The sequence below is a fragment of the Lissotriton vulgaris genome, chromosome 8 (assembly GCF_964263255.1).
Source record: "Lissotriton vulgaris chromosome 8, aLisVul1.2, whole genome shotgun sequence".
Classification (NCBI taxonomy): domain Eukaryota; kingdom Metazoa; phylum Chordata; class Amphibia; order Caudata; family Salamandridae; genus Lissotriton; species Lissotriton vulgaris.
The window spans coordinates 1,491,516,960-1,491,535,604 of NC_141696.1; positions in this window are offsets into that span (position 1 = coordinate 1,491,516,960).

The window sequence follows — 18,645 nt, forward strand, 5'->3', positions numbered from 1 at the left end:
CTCTACTCAACTGGAGTACTTTCTACTGGGTAGTCAGTAAGTGCTACCTCGTTGGGTAAATGTATGGTGCTTTTCCTACACTACAGCTGCGTAAAGGCCCAGAAGAGAAGTCTTCAGTGATCACCTGTGTCTGTGACTTTGCCACTGCGCTGATAGGCGCCGAGGTACCTCGAGTGAGCTGTCCATCACAGTGGGGGAAAGGGCGGGATAGGTTGCACAGCCTAGTCAGTGACTTTGCCACTGCGCTGATAGGCGCCGAGGTACCTCGAGTGAGCTGTCCATCACAGTGGGGGAAAGGGCGGGATAGGTTGCATAGCCTAGTCTGTGTGGGGAGGGGTTAAACTGGCGAGGCTTCTGTGGGAGTTCACATGCCTCTTGTTTATGAAGGGTCAGAGACCGATCAGCTCAGTAAATGATAAGAAAGCAGTCGGTGGTACCTCTTTGGGTAAATGTATTGTGCTTTTCCAGCACTGCAGCTGCGTGAAGGCCCAGAAGAGAAGTCTTCAGTGATCACCTGTGTCTGTGACTTTGCCACTGCGCTGATAGGCGCCGAGGTACCTCGAGTGAGCTGTCCATCACAGTGGGGGAAAGGGCGGGATAGGTTGCACAGCCTAGTCAGTGACTTTGCCACTGCGCTGATAGGCGCCGAGGTACCTCGAGTGAGCTGTCCATCACAGTGGTGGAAAGGGCGGGATAGGTTGCATAGCCTAGTGTGTGTGGGGAGGGGCCAAACTGGCGAGGCTTCTGTGCGTGTTCACTTGCCTCTTGTTTATGAAGGGTCAGAGACCGATTAGCGCAGCAAATGAGGAGAAAGCAGTCGGTGGTACCTCTTTGGGTGAATGTATTGTGCTTTTCCAGCACTGCAGCTGCGTAAAGGCCCAGAAGAGTTGTCTCGAGTGACCACGTGTGTCTGTAACTTTGCCACCCGCCGTTTGGCGCCAAGGTCCCTCGAGTGAGCTGTCCATCACAGTGGGGGAAAGGGCGGGAAGAGGTTGCATAGCCTAGTGTGTGGGGCGGGGCCAAACGGGCCGGGCTTCTGTACGAGTTCACATGCCTCTTGTTTATAAAGGGTCAGAGACCATCAGAGCATCAGATGAGGAGAAATCAGCCTCCTGGTCACTGGAAGTACAGGAGGATTGCGCTCGAGAAACTCGTGGATGCCTAGACCTCCATCACGGATTACAGCTAATTGTAGACTGTAGCCTCGACCTTGCTCACTAGGTTCTTGGGCTGATTATAATGCGTTACTGAAGTTTAGCTTCATCCGGGGCACGTGCTTTTTCTTTTGTATCTGTAAGTGCTTCCTGTTGAGGTTTAATTTTTGAAACAGGAGCATCGTGCCAAAATGAATCCTGCCTGCATATTTATCCACGAAGATGCCACCATGTTGTGCCATACCTCTACTCAACTGGAGTACTTTCTACTGGGTAGTCAGTAAGTGCTACCTCGTTGGGTAAATGTATGGTGCTTTTCCTACACTACAGCTGTGTAAAGGCCCGGAAGAGAAGTCTTCAGTGATCACCTGTGTCTGTGACTTTGCCACTGCGCTGATAGGCGCCGAGGTACCTCGAGTGAGCTGTCCATCACAGTGGGGGAAAGGGCGGGATAGGTTGCATAGCCTAGTCTGTGTGGGGAGGGGTTAAACTGGCGAGGCTTCTGTGCGAGTTCACATGCCTCTTGTTTATGAAGGGTCAGAGACCGATCAGCTCAGTAAATGATAAGAAAGCAGTCGGTGGTACCTCTTTGGGTGAATGTATTGTGCTTTTCCAGCACTGCAGCTGCGTAAAGGCCCAGAAGAGAAGTCTTCAGTGATCACCTGTGTCTGTGACTTTGCCACTGCGCTGATAGGCGCCGAGGTACCTCCAGTGAGCTGTCCATCACAGTGGGGGAAAGGGTGGGATAGGTTGCATAGCCTAGTCAGTCACTTTGCCACTGCGCTGATAGGCGCCGAGGTACCTCGCGTGAGCTGTCCATCGAAGTGGGGGAAAGGGCGGGATAGGTTGCATAGCCTAGTCTGTGTGGGGAGGGGTTAAACTGGCGAGGCTTCTGTGCAAGTTCACATGCCTCTTGTTTATGAAGGGTCAGAGACCGATCAGCTCAGTAAATGATAAGAAAGCAGTCGGTGGTACCTCTTTGGGTGAATGTATTGTGCTTTTCCAGCACTGCAGCTGCGTGAAGGCCCAGAAGAGAAGTCTTCAGTGATCACCTGTGTCTGTGACTTTGCCACTGCGCTGATAGGCGTCGAGGTACCTCGAGTGAGCTGTCCATCACAGTGGGGGAAAGGGCGGGAATAGGTTGCATAGCCTAGTCTGTGTGGGGAGGGGTTAAACTGGCGAGGCTTCTGTGCGAGTTCACATGCCTCTTGTTTATGAAGGGTCAGAGACCGATCAGCTCAGTAAATGATAAGAAAGCAGTCGGTGGTACCTCTTTGGGTGAATGTATTGTGCTTTTCCAGCACTGCAGCTGCGTAAAGGCCCAGAAGAGAAGTCTTCAGTGATCACCTGTGTCTGTGACTTTGCCACTGCGCTGATAGGCGCCGAGGTACCTCGAGTGAGCTGTCCATCACAGTGGGGGAAAGGGCGGGATAGGTTGCATAGCCTAGACAGTGACTTTGCCACTGCGCTGATAGGCGCCGAGGTACCTCGAGTGAGCTGTCCATCACAGTGGGGTAAAGGGCTGGATAGGTTGCATAGCCTAGTGTGTGTGGGGAGGGGTTAAACTGGCGAGGCTTCTGTGCGAGTTCACATGCCTCTTGTTTATGAAGGGTCAGAGACCGATCAGCTCAGTAAATGATAAGAAAGCAGTCGGTGGTACCTCTTTGGGTGAATGTATTGTGCTTTTCCAGCACTGCAGCTGCGTAAAGGCCCAGAAGAGTTGTCTCGAGTGACCACGTGTGTCTGTAACTTTGCCACCGCGCCGTTTGGCGCCAAGGTCCCTCGAGTGAGCTGTCCATCACAGTGGGGGAAAGGGCGGGAAGAGGTTGCATAGCCTAGTGTGTGGGGCGGGGCCAAACGGGCGGGGCTTCTGTACGAGTTCACATGCCTCTTGTTTATAAAGGGTCAGAGACCATCAGAGCATCAGATGAGGAGAAATCAGCCTCCTGGTCACTGGAAGTACAGGAGGATTGCGCTCGAGAAACTCGTGGATGCCTAGACCTCCATCACGGATTAAAGCTAATTTTAGACGGTAGCCTCGACCTTGCTCACTAGGTTCTTGGGCTGATTATAATGCGTTACTGAAGTTTAGCTTCAACCGGGGCACGTGCTGTTTCTTTTGTATATGTAAGTGCTTCCTGTTGAGGTTTAATTTTTGAAACAGGAGCATCGTGCCAAAATGAATCCTGCCTGCATATTTATCCACGAAGATGCCACCATGTTGTGCCATACCTCTACTCAACTGGAGTACTTTCTACTGGATAGTCAGTAAGTGCTACCTCGTTGGGTAAATGTATGGTGCTTTTCCTACACTACAGCTGCGTAAAGGCCCAGAAGAGAAGTCTTCAGTGATCACCTGTGTCTGTGACTTTGCCACTGCGCTGATAGGCGCCGAGGTACCTCGAGTGAGCTGTCCATCACAGTGGGGGAAAGGGCGGGATAGGTTGCACAGCCTAGTCAGTGACTTTGCCACTGCGCTGATAGGCGCCGAGGTACCTCGAGTGAGCTGTCCATCACAGTGGGGGAAAGGGCGGGATAGGTTGCATAGCCTAGTCTGTGTGGGGAGGGGTTAAACTGGCGAGGCTTCTGTGGGAGTTCACATGCCTCTTGTTTATGAAGGGTCAGAGACCGATCAGCTCAGTAAATGAGGAGAAAGCAGTCGGTGGTACCTCTTTGGGTAAATGTATTGTGCTTTTCCAGCACTGCAGCTGCGTGAAGGCCCAGAAGAGAAGTCTTCAGTGATCACCTGTGTCTGTGACTTTCCCACTGCGCTGATAGGCGCCGAGGTACCTCGAGTGAGCAGTCCATCACAGTGGTGGAAAGGGCGGATAGGTTGCATAGCCTAGTGTGTGTGGGGAGGGGCCAAACTGGCGAGGCTTCTGTGCGTGTTCACTTGCCTCTTGTTTATGAAGGGTCAGAGACCGATTAGCGCAGCAAATGAGGAGAAAGCAGTCGGTGGTACCTCTTTGGGTGAATGTATTGTGCTTTTCCAGCACTGCAGCTGCGTAAAGGCCCAGAAGAGTTGTCTCGAGTGACCACGTGTGTCTGTAACTTTGCCACCGCGCCGTTTGGCGCCAAGGTCCCTCGAGTGAGCTGTCCATCACAGTGGGGGAAAGGGCGGGAAGAGGTTGCATAGCCTAGTGTGTGGGGCGGGGCCAAACGGGCGGGGCTTCTGTACGAGTTCACATGCCTCTTGTTTATAAAGGGTCAGAGACCATCAGAGCATCAGATGAGGAGAAATCAGCCTCCTGGTCACTGGAAGTACAGGAGGATTGCGCTCGAGAAACTCGTGGATGCCTAGACCTCCATCACGGATTACAGCTAATTGTAGACTGTAGCCTCGACCTTGCTCACTAGGTTCTTGGGCTGATTATAATGCGTTACTGAAGTTTAGCTTCATCCGGGGCACGTGCTGTTTCTTTTGTATCTGTAAGTGCTTCCTGTTGAGGTTTAATTTTTGAAACAGGAGCATCGTGCCAAAATGAATCCTGCCTGCATATTTATCCACGAAGATGCCACCATGTTGTGCCATACCTCTACTCAACTGGAGTACTTTCTACTGGGTAGTCAGTAAGTGCTACCTCGTTGGGTAAATGTATGGTGCTTTTCCTACACTACAGCTGCATAAAGGCCCAGAAGAGAAGTCTTCAGTGATCACCTGTGTCTGTGACTTTGCCACTGCGCTGATAGGCGCCGAGGTACCTCGAGTGAGCTGTCCATCACAGTGGGGGAAAGGGCGGGATAGGTTGCATAGCCTAGTCTGTGTGGGGAGGGGTTAAACTGGCGAGGCTTCTGTGCGAGTTCACATGCCTCTTGTTTATGAAGGGTCAGAGACCGATCAGCTCAGTAAATGATAAGAAAGCAGTCGGTGGTACCTCTTTGGGTGAAAATATTGTGCTTTTCCAGCACTGCAGCTGCGTGAAGGCCCAGAAGAGTTGTATTCAGTGATCACCTGTGTCTGTAACGTTGCCACTGCGCCGATAGGCGCCGAGGTACCTCGAGTGAGCAGTCCATCACAGTGGTGGAAAGGGCGGATAGGTTGCATAGCCTAGACAGTGACTTTGCCACTGCGCTGATAGGCGCCGAGGTACCTCGAGTGAGCTGTCCATCACAGTGGGGGAAAGGGCGGGATAGGTTGCATAGCCTAGTGTGTGTGGGGAGGGGCTAAACTGGCGAGGTTTCTGTGCGTGTTCACTTGCCTCTTGTTTATGAAGGGTCAGAGACCGATTAGCGCAGCAAATGAGGAGAAAGCAGTCGGTGGTACCTCTTTGGGTGAATGTATTGTGCTTTTCCAGCACTGCAGCTGCGTAAAGGCCCAGAAGAGTTGTCTCGAGTGACCACGTGTGTCTGTAACTTTGCCACCGCGCCGTTTGGCGCCAAGGTCCCTCGAGTGAGCTGTCCATCACAGTGGGGGAAAGGGCGGGAAGAGGTTGCATAGCCTAGTGTGTGGGGCGGGGCCAAACGGGCCGGGCTTCTGTACGAGTTCACATGCCTCTTGTTTATAAAGGGTCAGAGACCATCAGAGCATCAGATGAGGAGAAATCAGCCTCCTGGTCACTGGAAGTACAGGAGGATTGCGCTCGAGAAACTCGTGGATGCCTAGACCTCCATCACGGATTACAGCTAATTGTAGACTGTAGCCTCGACCTTGCTCACTAGGTTCTTGGGCTGATTATAATGCGTTACTGAAGTTTAGCTTCATCCGGGGCACGTGCTGTTTCTTTTGTATCTGTAAGTGCTTCCTGTTGAGGTTTCATTTTTGAAACAGGAGCATCGTGCCAAATAGAATCCTGCCTGCATATTTATCCACGAAGATGCCACCATGTTGTGCCATACCTCTACTCAACTGGAGTACTTTCTACTGGGTAGTCAGTAAGTGCTACCTCGTTGGGTAAATGTATGGTGCTTTTCCTACACTACAGCTGCGTAAAGGCCCAGAAGAGAAGTCTTCAGTGATCACCTGTGTCTGTGACTTTGCCACTGCGCTGATAGGCGCCGAGGTACCTCGAGTGAGCTGTCCATCACAGTGGGGGAAAGGGCGGGAATAGGTTGCATAGCCTAGTCTGTGTGGGGAGGGGTTAAACTGGCGAGGCTTCTGTGCGAGTTCACATGCCTCTTGTTTATGAAGGGTCAGAGACCGATCAGCTCAGTAAATGATAAGAAAGCAGTCGGTGGTACCTATTTGGGTGAATGTATTGTGCTTTTCCAGCACTGCAGCTGCGTAAAGGCCCAGAAGAGAAGTCTTCAGTGATCACCTGTGTCTGTGACTTTGCCACTGCGCTGATAGGCGCCGAGGTACCTCGAGTGAGCTGTCCATCACAGTGGGGGAAAGGGCGGGATAGGTTGCATAGCCTAGACAGTGACTTTGCCACTGCGCTGATAGGCGCCGAGGTACCTCGAGTGAGCTGTCCATCACAGTGGGGTAAAGGGCTGGATAGGTTGCATAGCCTAGTGTGTGTGGGGAGGGGCCAAACTGGCGAGGCTTCTGTGCGTGTTCACTTGCCTCTTGTTTATGAAGGGTCAGAGACTGATCAGCTCAGTAAATGATAAGAAAGCAGTCGGTGGTACCTCTTTGGGTAAATGTATTGTGCTTTTCCAGCACTGCAGCTGCGTGAAGGCCCAGAAGAGTTGTCTCGAGTGACCACGTGTGTCTGTAACTTTGCCACCGCGCCGTTTGGCGCCAAGGTCCCTCGAGTGAGCTGTCCATCACAGTGGGGGAAAGGGCGGGAAGAGGTTGCATAGCCTAGTGTGTGGGGCGGGGCCAAACGGGCGGGGCTTCTGTACGAGTTCACATGCCTCTTGTTTATAAAGGGTCAGAGACCATCAGAGCATCAGATGAGGAGAAATCAGCCTCCTGGTCACTGGAAGTACAGGAGGATTGCGCTCGAGAAACTCGTGGATGCCTAGACCTCCATCACGGATTACAGCTAATTTTAGACTGTAGCCTCGACCTTGCTCACTAGGTTCTTGGGCTGATTATAATGCGTTACTGAAGTTTAGCTTCAACCCGGGCACGTGCTGTTTCTTTTGTATATGTAAGTGCTTCCTGTTGAGGTTTAATTTTTGAAACAGGAGCATCGTGCCAAAATGAATCCTGCCTGCATATTTATCCACGAAGATGCCACCATGTTGTGCCATACCTCTACTCAACTGGAGTACTTTCTACTGGGTAGTCAGTAAGTGCTACCTCGTTGGGTAAATGTATGGTGCTTTTCCTACACTACAGCTGCGTAAAGGCCCAGAAGAGAAGTCTTCAGTGATCACCTGTGTCTGTGACGTTGCCACTGCGCTGATAGGCGCCGAGGTACCTCGAGTGAGCTGTCCATCACAGTGGGGGAAAGGGCGGGATAGGTTGCATAGCCTAGTGTGTGGGGCGGGGCCAAACGGGCCGGGCTTCTGTACGAGTTCACATGCCTCTTGTTTATAAAGGGTCAGAGACCATCAGAGCATCAGATGAGGAGAAATCAGCCTCCTGGTCACTGGAAGTACAGGAGGATTGCGCTCGAGAAACTCGTGGATGCCTAGACCTCCATCACGGATTACAGCTAATTTTAGACTGTAGCCTCGACCTTGCTCACTAGGTTCTTGGGCTGAGTATAATGCGTTACTGAAGTTTAGCTTCAACCGGGGCACGTGCTGTTTCTTTTGTATATGTAAGTGCTTCCTGTTGAGGTTTAATTTTTGAAACAGGAGCATCGTGCCAAAATGAATCCTGCCTGCATATTTATCCACGAAGATGCCACCATGTTGTGCCATACCTCTACTCAACTGGAGTACTTTCTACTGGGTAGTCAGTAAGTGCTACCTCGTTGGGTAAATGTATGGTGCTTTTCCTACACTACAGCTGCGTAAAGGCCCAGAAGAGAAGTCTTCAGTGATCACCTGTGTCTGTGACTTTGCCACTGCGCTGATAGGCGCCGAGGTACCTCGAGTGAGCTGTCCATCACAGTGGGGGAAAGGGCGGGATAGGTTGCATAGCCTAGTCTGTGTGGGGAGGGGTTAAACTGGCGAGGCTTCTGTGCGAGTTCACATGCCTCTTGTTTATGAAGGGTCAGAGACCGATCAGCTCAGTAAATGATAAGAAAGCAGTCGGTGGTACCTCTTTGGGTGAATGTATTGTGCTTTTCCAGCACTGCAGCTGCGTAAAGGCCCAGAAGAGAAGTCTTCAGTGATCACCTGTGTCTGTGACTTTGCCACTGCGCTGATAGGCGCCGAGGTACCTCGAGTGAGCTGTCCATCACAGTGGGGGAAAGGGTGGGATAGGTTGCATAGCCTAGTCAGTCACTTTGCCACTGCGCTGATAGGCGCCGAGGTACCTCGAGTGAGCTGTCCATCACAGTGGGGGAAAGGGCGGGATAGGTTGCATAGCCTAGTCTGTGTGGGGAGGGGTTAAACTGGCGAGGCTTCTGTGCGTGTTCACTTGCCTCTTGTTTATGAAGGGTCAGAGACTGATCAGCTCAGTAAATGATAAGAAAGCAGTCGGTGGTACCTCTTTGGGTAAATGTATTGTGCTTTTCCAGCACTGCAGCTCCGTGAAGGCCCAGAAGAGTTGTCTCGAGTGACCACGTGTGTCTGTAACTTTGCCACCGCGCCGTTTGGCGCCAAGGTCCCTCGAGTGAGCTGTCCATCACAGTGGGGGAAAGGGCGGGAAGAGGTTGCATAGCCTAGTGTGTGGGGCGGGGCCAAACGGGCGGGGCTTCTGTACGAGTTCACATGCCTCTTGTTTATAAAGGGTCAGAGACCATCAGAGCATCAGATGAGGAGAAATCAGCCTCCTGGTCACTGGAAGTACAGGAGGATTGCGCTCGAGAAACTCGTGGATGCCTAGACCTCCATCACGGATTAAAGCTAATTTTAGACGGTAGCCTCGACCTTGCTCACTAGGTTCTTGGGCTGATTATAATGCGTTACTGAAGTTTAGCTTCAACCGGGGCACGTGCTGTTTCTTTTGTATATGTAAGTGCTTCCTGTTGAGGTTTAATTTTTGAAACAGGAGCATCGTGCCAAAATGAATCCTGCCTGCATATTTATCCACGAAGATGCCACCATGTTGTGCCATACCTCTACTCAACTGGAGTACTTACTACTGGGTAGTCAGTAAGTGCTACCTCGTTGGGTAAATGTATGGTGCTTTTCCTACACTACAGCTGCGTAAAGGCCCAGAAGAGAAGTCTTCAGTGATCACCTGTGTCTGTGACTTTGCCACTGCGCTGATAGGCGCCGAGGTACCTCGAGTGAGCTGTCCATCACAGTGGGGGAAAGGGCGGGATAGGTTGCATAGCCTAGTGTGTGTGGGGAGGGGCCAAACTGGCGAGGCTTCTGTGCGTGTTCACTTGCCTCTTGTTTATGAAGGGTCAGAGACCGATTACCGCAGCAAATGAGGAGAAAGCAGTCGGTGGTACCTCTTTGGGTGAATGTATTGTGCTTTTCCAGCACTGCAGCTGCGTGAAGGCCCAGAAGAGTTGTATTCAGGGATCACCTGTGTCTGTAACGTTGCCACTGCGCCGATAGGCGCCGAGGTACCTCGAGTGAGCAGTCCATCACAGTGGTGGAAAGGGCGGATAGGTTGCATAGCCTAGTGTGTGTGGGGAGGGGCTAAACTGGCGAGGCTTCTGTGCGTGTTCACTTGCCTCTTGTTTATGAAGGGTCAGAGACCGATTAGCGCAGCAAATGAGGAGAAAGCAGTCGGTGGTACCTCTTTGGGTGAATGTATTGTGCTTTTCCAGCACTGCAGCTGCGTAAAGGCCCAGAAGAGTTGTCTCGAGTGACCACGTGTGTCTGTAACTTTGCCACCGCGCCGTTTGGCGCCAAGGTCCCTCGAGTGAGCTGTCCATCACAGTGGGGGAAAGGGCGGGAAGAGGTTGCATAGCCTAGTGTGTGGGGCGGGGCCAAACGGGCCGGGCTTCTGTACGAGTTCACATGCCTCTTGTTTATAAAGGGTCAGAGACCATCAGAGCATCAGATGAGGAGAAATCAGCCTCCTGGTCACTGGAAGTACAGGAGGATTGCGCTCGAGAAACTCGTGGATGCCTAGACCTCCATCACGGATTACAGCTAATTGTAGACTGTAGCCTCGACCTTGCTCACTAGGTTCTTGGGCTGATTATAATGCGTTACTGAAGTTTAGCTTCATCCGGGGCACGTGCTGTTTCTTTTGTATCTGTAAGTGCTTCCTGTTGAGGTTTAATTTTTGAAGCAGGAGCATCGTGCCAAATAGAATCCTGCCTGCATATTTATCCACGAAGATGCCACCATGTTGTGCCATACCTCTACTCAACTGGAGTACTTTCTACTGGGTAGTCAGTAAGTGCTACCTCGTTGGGTAAATGTATGGTGCTTTTCCTACACTACAGCTGCGTAAAGGCCCAGAAGAGAAGTCTTCAGTGATCACCTGTGTCTGTGACTTTGCCACTGCGCTGATAGGCGCCGAGGTACCTCGAGTGAGCTGTCCATCACAGTGGGGGAAAGGGCGGGATAGGTTGCATAGCCTAGACAGTGACTTTGCCACTGCGCTGATAGGCGCCGAGGTACCTCGAGTGAGCTGTCCATCACAGTGGGGGAAAGGGCGGGAATAGGTTGCATAGCCTAGTCTGTGTGGGGAGGGGTTAAACTGGCGAGGCTTCTGTGCGAGTTCACATGCCTCTTGTTTATGAAGGGTCAGAGACCGATCAGCTCAGTAAATGATAAGAAAGCAGTCGGTGGTACCTCTTTGGGTGAATGTATTGTGCTTTTCCAGCACTGCAGCTGCGTAAAGGCCCAGAAGAGAAGTCTTCAGTGATCACCTGTGTCTGTGACTTTGCCACTGCGCTGATAGGCGCCGAGGTACCACGAGTGAGCTGTCCATCACAGTGGGGGAAAGGGCGGGATAGGTTGCATAGCCTAGACAGTGACTTTGCCACTGCGCTGATAGGCGCCGAGGTACCTCGAGTGAGCTGTCCATCACAGTGGGGTAAAGGGCTGGATAGGTTGCATAGCCTAGTGTGTGTGGGGAGGGGTTAAACTGGCGAGGCTTCTGTGCGAGTTCACATGCCTCTTGTTTATGAAGGGTCAGAGACCGATCAGCTCAGTAAATGATAAGAAAGCAGTCGGTGGTACCTCTTTGGGTGAATGTATTGTGCTTTTCCAGCACTGCAGCTGCGTAAAGGCCCAGAAGAGTTGTCTCGAGTGACCACGTGTGTCTGTAACTTTGCCACCGCGCCGTTTGGCGCCAAGGTCCCTCGAGTGAGCTGTCCATCACAGTGGGGGAAAGGGCGGGAAGAGGTTGCATAGCCTAGTGTGTGGGGCGGGGCCAAACGGGCGGGGCTTCTGTACGAGTTCACATGCCTCTTGTTTATAAAGGGTCAGAGACCATCAGAGCATCAGATGAGGAGAAATCAGCCTCCTGGTCACTGGAAGTACAGGAGGATTGCGCTCGAGAAACTCGTGGATGCCTAGACCTCCATCACGGATTAAAGCTAATTTTAGACGGTAGCCTCGACCTTGCTCACTAGGTTCTTGGGCTGATTATAATGCGTTACTGAAGTTTAGCTTCAACCGGGGCACGTGCTGTTTCTTTTGTATATGTAAGTGCTTCCTGTTGAGGTTTAATTTTTGAAACAGGAGCATCGTGCCAAAATGAATCCTGCCTGCATATTTATCCACGAAGATGCCACCATGTTGTGCCATACCTCTACTCAACTGGAGTACTTTCTACTGGGTAGTCAGTAAGTGCTACCTCGTTGGGTAAATGTATGGTGCTTTTCCTACACTACAGCTGCGTAAAGGCCCAGAAGAGAAGTCTTCAGTGATCACCTGTGTCTGTGACTTTGCCACTGCGCTGATAGGCGCCGAGGTACCTCGAGTGAGCTGTCCATCACAGTGGGGGAAAGGGCGGGATAGGTTGCACAGCCTAGTCAGTGACTTTGCCACTGCGCTGATAGGCGCCGAGGTACCTCGAGTGAGCTGTCCATCACAGTGGGGGAAAGGGCGGGATAGGTTGCATAGCCTAGTCTGTGTGGGGAGGGGTTAAACTGGCGAGGCTTCTGTGGGAGTTCACATGCCTCTTGTTTATGAAGGGTCAGAGACCGATCAGCTCAGTAAATGATAAGAAAGCAGTCGGTGGTACCTCTTTGGGTAAATGTATTGTGCTTTTCCAGCACTGCAGCTGCGTGAAGGCCCAGAAGAGAAGTCTTCAGTGATCACCTGTGTCTGTGACTTTGCCACTGCGCTGATAGGCGCCGAGGTACCTCGAGTGAGCTGTCCATCACAGTGGGGGAAAGGGCGGGATAGGTTGCACAGCCTAGTCAGTGACTTTGCCACTGCGCTGATAGGCGCCGAGGTACCTCGAGTGAGCTGTCCATCACAGTGGTGGAAAGGGCGGGATAGGTTGCATAGCCTAGTGTGTGTGGGGAGGGGCCAAACTGGCGAGGCTTCTGTGCGTGTTCACTTGCCTCTTGTTTATGAAGGGTCAGAGACCGATTAGCGCAGCAAATGAGGAGAAAGCAGTCGGTGGTACCTCTTTGGGTGAATGTATTGTGCTTTTCCAGCACTGCAGCTGCGTAAAGGCCCAGAAGAGTTGTCTCGAGTGACCACGTGTGTCTGTAACTTTGCCACCCGCCGTTTGGCGCCAAGGTCCCTCGAGTGAGCTGTCCATCACAGTGGGGGAAAGGGCGGGAAGAGGTTGCATAGCCTAGTGTGTGGGGCGGGGCCAAACGGGCCGGGCTTCTGTACGAGTTCACATGCCTCTTGTTTATAAAGGGTCAGAGACCATCAGAGCATCAGATGAGGAGAAATCAGCCTCCTGGTCACTGGAAGTACAGGAGGATTGCGCTCGAGAAACTCGTGGATGCCTAGACCTCCATCACGGATTACAGCTAATTGTAGACTGTAGCCTCGACCTTGCTCACTAGGTTCTTGGGCTGATTATAATGCGTTACTGAAGTTTAGCTTCATCCGGGGCACGTGCTTTTTCTTTTGTATCTGTAAGTGCTTCCTGTTGAGGTTTAATTTTTGAAACAGGAGCATCGTGCCAAAATGAATCCTGCCTGCATATTTATCCACGAAGATGCCACCATGTTGTGCCATACCTCTACTCAACTGGAGTACTTTCTACTGGGTAGTCAGTAAGTGCTACCTCGTTGGGTAAATGTATGGTGCTTTTCCTACACTACAGCTGTGTAAAGGCCCAGAAGAGAAGTCTTCAGTGATCACCTGTGTCTGTGACTTTGCCACTGCGCTGATAGGCGCCGAGGTACCTCGAGTGAGCTGTCCATCACAGTGGGGGAAAGGGCGGGATAGGTTGCATAGCCTAGTCTGTGTGGGGAGGGGTTAAACTGGCGAGGCTTCTGTGCGAGTTCACATGCCTCTTGTTTATGAAGGGTCAGAGACCGATCAGCTCAGTAAATGATAAGAAAGCAGTCGGTGGTACCTCTTTGGGTGAATGTATTGTGCTTTTCCAGCACTGCAGCTGCGTAAAGGCCCAGAAGAGAAGTCTTCAGTGATCACCTGTGTCTGTGACTTTGCCACTGCGCTGATAGGCGCCGAGGTACCTCGAGTGAGCTGTCCATCACAGTGGGGGAAAGGGTGGGATAGGTTGCATAGCCTAGTCAGTCACTTTGCCACTGCGCTGATAGGCGCCGAGGTACCTCGAGTGAGCTGTCCATCGAAGTGGGGGAAAGGGCGGGATAGGTTGCATAGCCTAGTCTGTGTGGGGAGGGGTTAAACTGGCGAGGCTTCTGTGCAAGTTCACATGCCTCTTGTTTATGAAGGGTCAGAGACCGATCAGCTCAGTAAATGATAAGAAAGCAGTCGGTGGTACCTCTTTGGGTGAATGTATTGTGCTTTTCCAGCACTGCAGCTGCGTGAAGGCCCAGAAGAGAAGTCTTCAGTGATCACCTGTGTCTGTGACTTTGCCACTGCGCTGATAGGCGTCGAGGTACCTCGAGTGAGCTGTCCATCACAGTGGGGGAAAGGGCGGGAATAGGTTGCATAGCCTAGTCTGTGTGGGGAGGGGTTAAACTGGCGAGGCTTCTGTGCGAGTTCACATGCCTCTTGTTTATGAAGGGTCAGAGACCGATCAGCTCAGTAAATGATAAGAAAGCAGTCGGTGGTACCTCTTTGGGTGAATGTATTGTGCTTTTCCAGCACTGCAGCTGCGTAAAGGCCCAGAAGAGAAGTCTTCAGTGATCACCTGTGTCTGTGACTTTGCCACTGCGCTGATAGGCGCCGAGGTACCTCGAGTGAGCTGTCCATCACAGTGGGGGAAAGGGCGGGATAGGTTGCATAGCCTAGACAGTGACTTTGCCACTGCGCTGATAGGCGCCGAGGTACCTCGAGTGAGCTGTCCATCACAGTGGGGTAAAGGGCTGGATAGGTTGCATAGCCTAGTGTGTGTGGGGAGGGGTTAAACTGGCGAGGCTTCTGTGCGAGTTCACATGCCTCTTGTTTATGAAGGGTCAGAGACCGATCAGCTCAGTAAATGATAAGAAAGCAGTCGGTGGTACCTCTTTGGGTGAATGTATTGTGCTTTTCCAGCACTGCAGCTGCGTAAAGGCCCAGAAGAGTTGTCTCGAGTGACCACGTGTGTCTGTAACTTTGCCACCGCGCCGTTTGGCGCCAAGGTCCCTCGAGTGAGCTGTCCATCACAGTGGGGGAAAGGGCGGGAAGAGGTTGCATAGCCTAGTGTGTGGGGCGGGGCCAAACGGGCGGGGCTTCTGTACGAGTTCACATGCCTCTTGTTTATAAAGGGTCAGAGACCATCAGAGCATCAGATGAGGAGAAATCAGCCTCCTGGTCACTGGAAGTACAGGAGGATTGCGCTCGAGAAACTCGTGGATGCCTAGACCTCCATCACGGATTAAAGCTAATTTTAGACGGTAGCCTCGACCTTGCTCACTAGGTTCTTGGGCTGATTATAATGCGTTACTGAAGTTTAGCTTCAACCGGGGCACGTGCTGTTTCTTTTGTATATGTAAGTGCTTCCTGTTGAGGTTTAATTTTTGAAACAGGAGCATCGTGCCAAAATGAATCCTGCCTGCATATTTATCCACGAAGATGCCACCATGTTGTGCCATACCTCTACTCAACTGGAGTACTTTCTACTGGGTAGTCAGTAAGTGCTACCTCGTTGGGTAAATGTATGGTGCTTTTCCTACACTACAGCTGCGTAAAGGCCCAGAAGAGAAGTCTTCAGTGATCACCTGTGTCTGTGACTTTGCCACTGCGCTGATAGGCGCCGAGGTACCTCGAGTGAGCTGTCCATCACAGTGGGGGAAAGGGCGGGATAGGTTGCACAGCCTAGTCAGTGACTTTGCCACTGCGCTGATAGGCGCCGAGGTACCTCGAGTGAGCTGTCCATCACAGTGGGGGAAAGGGCGGGATAGGTTGCATAGCCTAGTCTGTGTGGGGAGGGGTTAAACTGGCGAGGCTTCTGTGGGAGTTCACATGCCTCTTGTTTATGAAGGGTCAGAGACCGATCAGCTCAGTAAATGATAAGAAAGCAGTCGGTGGTACCTCTTTGGGTAAATGTATTGTGCTTTTCCAGCACTGCAGCTGCGTGAAGGCCCAGAAGAGAAGTCTTCAGTGATCACCTGTGTCTGTGACTTTCCCACTGCGCTGATAGGCGCCGAGGTACCTCGAGTGAGCAGTCCATCACAGTGGTGGAAAGGGCGGATAGGTTGCATAGCCTAGTGTGTGTGGGGAGGGGCCAAACTGGCGAGGCTTCTGTGCGTGTTCACTTGCCTCTTGTTTATGAAGGGTCAGAGACCGATTAGCGCAGCAAATGAGGAGAAAGCAGTCGGTGGTACCTCTTTGGGTGAATGTATTGTGCTTTTCCAGCACTGCAGCTGCGTAAAGGCCCAGAAGAGTTGTCTCGAGTGACCACGTGTGTCTGTAACTTTGCCACCGCGCCGTTTGGCGCCAAGGTCCCTCGAGTGAGCTGTCCATCACAGTGGGGGAAAGGGCGGGAAGAGGTTGCATAGCCTAGTGTGTGGGGCGGGGCCAAACGGGCGGGGCTTCTGTACGAGTTCACATGCCTCTTGTTTATAAAGGGTCAGAGACCATCAGAGCATCAGATGAGGAGAAATCAGCCTCCTGGTCACTGGAAGTACAGGAGGATTGCGCTCGAGAAACTCGTGGATGCCTAGACCTCCATCACGGATTACAGCTAATTGTAGACTGTAGCCTCGACCTTGCTCACTAGGTTCTTGGGCTGATTATAATGCGTTACTGAAGTTTAGCTTCATCCGGGGCACGTGCTGTTTCTTTTGTATCTGTAAGTGCTTCCTGTTGAGGTTTAATTTTTGAAACAGGAGCATCGTGCCAAAATGAATCCTGCCTGCATATTTATCCACGAAGATGCCACCATGTTGTGCCATACCTCTACTCAACTGGAGTACTTTCTACTGGGTAGTCAGTAAGTGCTACCTCGTTGGGTAAATGTATGGTGCTTTTCCTACACTACAGCTGCGTAAAGGCCCAGAAGAGAAGTCTTCAGTGATCACCTGTGTCTGTGACTTTGCCACTGCGCTGATAGGCGCCGAGGTACCTCGAGTGAGCTGTCCATCACAGTGGGGGAAAGGGCGGGATAGGTTGCATAGCCTAGTCTGTGTGGGGAGGGGTTAAACTGGCGAGGCTTCTGTGCGAGTTCACATGCCTCTTGTTTATGAAGGGTCAGAGACCGATCAGCTCAGTAAATGATAAGAAAGCAGTCGGTGGTACCTCTTTGGGTGAAAATATTGTGCTTTTCCAGCACTGCAGCTGCGTGAAGGCCCAGAAGAGTTGTATTCAGTGATCACCTGTGTCTGTAACGTTGCCACTGCGCCGATAGGCGCCGAGGTACCTCGAGTGAGCAGTCCATCACAGTGGTGGAAAGGGCGGATAGGTTGCATAGCCTAGTGTGTGTGGGGAGGGGCTAAACTGGCGAGGCTTCTGTGCGTGTTCACTTGCCTCTTGTTTATGAAGGGTCAGAGACCGATTAGCGCAGCAAATGAGGAGAAAGCAGTCGGTGGTACCTCTTTGGGTGAATGTATTGTGCTTTTCCAGCACTGCAGCTGCGTAAAGGCCCAGAAGAGTTGTCTCGAGTGACCACGTGTGTCTGTAACTTTGCCACCGCGCCGTTTGGCGCCAAGGTCCCTCGAGTGAGCTGTCCATCACAGTGGGGGAAAGGGCGGGAAGAGGTTGCATAGCCTAGTGTGTGGGGCGGGGCCAAACGGGCGGGGCTTCTGTACGAGTTCACATGCCTCTTGTTTATAAAGGGTCAGAGACCATCAGAGCATCAGATGAGGAGAAATCAGCCTCCTGGTCACTGGAAGTACAGGAGGATTGCGCTCGAGAAACTCGTGGATGCCTAGACCTCCATCACGGATTACAGCTAATTGTAGACTGTAGCCTCGACCTTGCTCACTAGGTTCTTGGGCTGATTATAATGCGTTACTGAAGTTTAGCTTCATCCGGGGCACGTGCTGTTTCTTTTGTATCTGTAAGGGCTTCCTGTTGAGGTTTAATTTTTGAAACAGGAGCATCGTGCCAAAATGAATCCTGCCTGCATATTTATCCACGAAGATGCCACCATGTTGTGCCATACCTCTACTCAACTGGAGTACTTTCTACTGGGTAGTCAGTAAGTGCTACCTCGTTGGGTAAATGTATGGTGCTTTTCCTACACTACAGCTGCGTAAAGGCCCAGAAGAGAAGTCTTCAGTGATCACCTGTGTCTGTGACTTTGCCACTGCGCTGATAGGCGCCGAGGTACCTCGAGTGAGCTGTCCATCACAGTGGGGGAAAGGGCGGGAATAGGTTGCATAGCCTAGTCTGTGTGGGGAGGGGTTAAACTGGCGAGGCTTCTGTGCGAGTTCACATGCCTCTTGTTTATGAAGGGTCAGAGACCGATCAGCTCAGTAAATGATAAGAAAGCAGTCGGTGGTACCTCTTTGGGTGAATGTATTGTGCTTTTCCAGCACTGCAGCTGCGTAAAGGCCCAGAAGAGAAGTCTTCAGTGATCACCTGTGTCTGTGACTTTGCCACTGCGCTGATAGGCGCCGAGGTACCTCGAGTGAGCTGTCCATCACAGTGGGGGAAAGGGCGGGATAGGTTGCATAGCCTAGACAGTGACTTTGCCACTGCGCTGATAGGCGCCGAGGTACCTCGAGTGAGCTGTCCATCACAGTGGGGGAAAGGGCGGGATAGGTTGCATAGCCTAGTGTGTGTGGGGAGGGGCTAAACTGGCGAGGTTTCTGTGCGTGTTCACTTGCCTCTTGTTTGTGAAGGGTCAGAGACCGATTAGCGCAGCAAATGAGGAGAAAGCAGTCGGTGGTACCTCTTTGGGTGAATGTATTGTGCTTTTCCAGCACTGCAGCTGCGTAAAGGCCCAGAAGAGTTGTCTCGAGTGACCACGTGTGTCTGTAACTTTGCCACCGCGCCGTTTGGCGCCAAGGTCCCTCGAGTGAGCTGTCCATCACAGTGGGGGAAAGGGCGGGAAGAGGTTGCATAGCCTAGTGTGTGGGGCGGGGCCAAA